This window comes from Ranitomeya imitator, chromosome 1, assembly GCF_032444005.1.
Source record: "Ranitomeya imitator isolate aRanImi1 chromosome 1, aRanImi1.pri, whole genome shotgun sequence".
Lineage (NCBI taxonomy): Eukaryota > Metazoa > Chordata > Amphibia > Anura > Dendrobatidae > Ranitomeya > Ranitomeya imitator.
In genome coordinates this window covers 984,193,475-984,198,113 of record NC_091282.1, presented here as the reverse complement: position 1 = coordinate 984,198,113, position 4,639 = coordinate 984,193,475, and the positions used below count along the sequence as shown (strand labels likewise).

Genomic DNA, 4,639 nt, shown 5'->3' with positions numbered 1-4,639 from the left:
TGCACAGAGGTATCAGGGGTCAGGTGGTAGAGGTAACAGGGCAGCTGAAGAGCGCATTGTTCGGTCTAACCAGACCGATCAAAGCGCTCAACAGCTGCACAACACGGATCACTGTGAAATATCAGTAATGGCACCAAACACGGACACATTTACACCTCTCCCTACAGCCCAAATACTTTATAAAGTGGTCCCATTAACTGCTGCCCCGTCTTATCCCAGCAATGGGATTGAATTCAATTACCTCCAAACACCCCCCCCCCTTCTAAGCAGCACTACGGTACCGACTACGGCCAATAATCCACCTCGGATGACGGATAGAATCCCCCCATTACACCGCATAGTAGCAGTGGACAGAGGCGTAGACGCCGCACGCCCTCCCAATCTTCCTCTGATATCTCCCATTGCCATTTGCGCTACCCCTCTAAAGTGCTGAACAATACAACACCACAGTCAGCGAACCTACATAAAGATGCCTTCTTCTGCGGGATCAGCCCGCTAGGCGCTCATATAGATCAGGAAATTAGACAGAAGATCTGGAACAATGATTATATTGACATATGGTCGCTGTTATCAGCCGACCAACAAACAGTGGATAAAGCTAACGAGAGGGGTTATGATAGGAGTAGATCAAAAATAGCATTAACTATGAAAAATTGGCTCCAGGCCTTCGCAGTATTGGGCTGTATTATGGGTCAGAAACATCCGGAACACTGCTCCGAATTGTTTATATATCAAGACATGATATATAATTCGTACAAGTCGCATGGTGGTTCGCCCTGGCGGTGGTATGACGAGGAGTTCCTCAGGCATCTGGCCCTACAGCCTGATCTAGTATGGGGAGTTAAAGCGACAGACGTGTGGTTGTGACTGATGCTGTCGCAGAAGCAGCCCCCCTTTTCAGCTACGACTACTAATTACTCCGCAGCCGCAGGTCAAAACTCAGTGGTTGTGCGAAAACCAGGGGCTTGCTGGCTATTCAACGAGGGAAACTGCCATTTCCACGCGTTATGCAAATTCAGACATGATTGTTCAGCTTGTGGGGGGGGGGAGACACCCTGCTTCAAGGTGCACTCGCCACCCATACAAAGCACCTACAAGGCAGAACCCCAGTGAGCGTAACCGCGATGTCCCCCTGGCTAAATCTCTACCCCAATAAGAAAGCGGCACAGCAGCTACAAGCTGACTTCATGGATGGGTTTTTTATCCCCTTCAAGCCTACAAAAACGCCGTCAGCTGGTTCCATGGTGTAATGGTTAGCACTCTGGACTCTGAATCCAGCGATCTGAGTTCAAATCTCGGTGGGACCTGAGTTTATTTTTAGAATTAGGCTCACTCGCGCGTTGAAAGCAGATCTGCTAGCATGGCAGATGTTCCTGCAATCGTACAACGGTCACACATGTGTCATGGCTAGAGAGACTGCAAGCAAGGACCTAGAGCTGGCAATAGCGTGGAGCAGAAAAGAGGGTTTTGCAGCAATTTATAAGAACCAATGATGTAAATCCGATTGGCCTGAGCTATGGACGAAAGCAGATTGGGGGTGAGACCCGGCCCTATGGAAAATGTTTGTAGTGGTTGCAGCAATCGAGATATGGGCCGATCAGTTGAGTAACATGAACATTCGTTTCCAAACAAAGAATGCGAAAACAGCAAGGAGTCTAAATCACATGTCTTCCTTATCCTTGCCCATACTCGCTCTCTTACGTCGGCTAGCGCTGCTGCGCCTAGAAAATAATATTTAGTGTAGAGCCACAGTTGTGGTGGAAGCAGATGATAATGTCGTTAACTGTTATTTTCCAATTGGCAGGCTTTCAGAATCCAGCATCCCAACGCGCAGCCGAAGGGTATTCAGTGTCCACTGTCCCTGTGGGACACAGTGGCCAATCATTGATGCCCTTAATCAGGGCCTCAGTTTTGCAAGCTACCTGGCAGGTCTATGGTAAGGCTTGGGAGGAATGGTGCTCATTAATTCAGAGTAGGCCAGTTGATAAATGCGACCGAGCACGAAGCTCGGTGACGACTGATTTTCTAATACGGATGAGGGAAGGGGGGCGTCGGGGACCTCAGCACAACCGAAATTATCGGGAATAGCATTTTTCTTTCAACTATTGGGATGGGTAGACGTTACTAAGTTCTTGTTCATTAAACAAGCCATTAAAGGCTGGAAAAGGTTCAACCAAGCCAAGAATGTCACCGCCCCATTTCACTAAGACTTTTGCTTGACATTATTTCTATATCCCCATCAGTCTGCACATTGCAATATGAGGCGGTACTCATATCGGCGGTTTTTGCGATCGCCTTTTTCGGAGCACTGCGCATTAGTGAATTGCTACCATGGTCAAAAAACGTATCGGCAGGAGGCCTAATTAATGAGGACATAGTAATATGCAACGACGCCCTGCGCATCAGGGTTAGAAAATCCAAATGTGATCCCACCGGAAGGGGCACATGGGTCCTGGTTAACTCTACAGATGGCCCAGTTTGCCCGCTAAAATTCATTAAAAGATACGCCGTAATAAGACACGCAAGTAGATTTTTCTTCGCGCATACAGACGGGTCCCCTCTGACCAAGTACCAATTTCAGGCAATGTACAAGTTATGCTTGGAAAAAACGGCGCAAATCCAAAGGAGTACGGAACACATTCGTTCCGGATCGGGGCGGCCACAGAAGCACCTATGGGCAGGAGGGTCGGAGGCCGAGGTGCAGAGAATGGGACGTTGGAAATCCGCATGCTTCGCCAGATACATAAGACCTGACTTGCTGAATTAACATATGTTGTCTCTTACAGGGGTTGAAGTTTGGGTTGTAGGACATTCCTAGGTCTACTGGGCCGAAAAGAGGGCCAGACTGCGGCCGGGAGGAACAAGTCTCGGCCTCCCAGGCATAGAAATTAACTAGAGGAGTATCAGAGGCCTCCAGTGGAAACAGGTGTTTAAAGAGATGGTTGGCATAGCAAGGAGGGCAGAACGCCCAGTGATAATGGTGTTACACGTGGGCGGCAATGACCTAGGCAAACAAAAGGTGGCCGAGCTGTACAAATGGATGACAACGGATATTGAATGGTTCAGCTGTCTATTCAACAACATAATACTAGTGTGGTCGGATATAATACCATGGGCCATCTGGTGTGGAGCAAGAGATAGAAAAGCCATAGAGCGGACAAGAAGGAAATTCAATGCTCGGATTGGAAAATTTGTAAGAGGAAAAGGCGGCATCGTGATTTGTCACCACCAGCTACAAGGGGATAACACACCACTATTAAGACCGGACGGAGTTCACCCGACGGACATTGGCCTCGATATTTCTCTGTCTGGTTTACAGGATGGGGTTGAACAGGCCCTAACATTGATAGGTGGGGGTTGGAGTCCCGTGTAGGTAATACACGGGATCCTCTGTGGCGGAAGAAGCGGAGGAGGGCAAAGGTCGTAACCGCTCATTTGGCCAATTCACCTGTCGATCAGGGACAGGAGCTCGGCGCGAGCTGCCCGTTATGACATGCAATTGCCTTTCTCTGCTTATGTAATTAATAAACTGTGACCAACCTGTTCAACCCACCTAGGACTGTGTGTGTTTCAATACGGGAGTGATGGGAGGGGGGAAGGCACTGGTTACGACACCCAGGTCTCCACAGTCTGGCAGGCACGGTACTGAATAAGGTGCGTGCGTCAGACTGGGGAGCACACAGAGAGAGTAGCATTAAAATGATGTCAGCACTCAGTTCCCCCCTAGCATCACTCCCCCTTGGTGATGCACTAATTAGGAGACCCCCAGCTGGCCAGTGGTCACTAGAGAGGAGGGGTCCTACGGCCACTCCTACAGGGGTTAAATCCAGGTGTCCTGCCGGGAACTTCCTCTTTTCCTCCCGGCGGACACCTGAAAGCTTTTGTCCCACCCACCCTCCCTTTTAAGGGCTAATGGCGATACTAACCGGCGTGATAATGTAAATTTGTAAATTCTATTGCAATATTTAAAAAAAAAAAAAATTGTATATACGTATGTAGATATAACTAACCATAGTAATCTTTATTAAGTCACAGCAGAAGAAGCGGAGGAGGGCAAAGGTTGTAAACGCTTGTTTGGCCAATTCACCTGTCGATCAGGGACAGGAGCTCGGCGCGAGCTGCCCCTTATGACATGTAATTGCCTTTCTCTGCTTAAGTAATTAATAAACTGTGACCGACCTGTTCAACCCACCTAGGACTGTGTGTATTTCGTTACGGGAGTGATGGGAGGGGGGAAAGCACTGGTTACGACACCCAGGTCTCCACAGTCTTATATTTTTTTATTTTAGGAAGTTGGAAGGGTTAAAATTTACCAGCAATTTTTCCAACAAAATGTACAAAACCTATTTTTTCGGAGACTACATCACATTTGAATTTAATTTGAGGGGCCTATGTGACAAAAAAATACCCAAAACTGATACTATTTTAAAAACTACACCACTCACAGGTGCTTTACAGAAAATAATGCAATGTGAAAGGAATTTAATTCTTTTTTTCTACACAAAAATGTTGCTTTAGCCCCCAATTTTTTTCATTTTCACAAGGATAACAGGAAAAAAATGGACCTTATAATTTGTTGTGTAATTTCTCCTGAGTACCTCATTTATTGTGGAAACTACTGTTTCTAGGCTCAGGAGGG

At 47.3% G+C, this 4,639-nt stretch overlaps 1 non-coding gene across 1 annotated transcript; it reads left to right on the top strand.

Moving 5' to 3' along the window:
* The first annotated feature begins 1,235 nt into the window (after window positions 1-1,235).
* TRNAQ-CUG (transfer RNA glutamine (anticodon CUG)) lies at window positions 1,236-1,307 on the top strand. Its single transcript has one exon. It is a non-coding gene; the product is annotated as a tRNA-Gln (tRNA).
* Window positions 1,308-4,639: the final 3,332 nt, after the last annotated feature.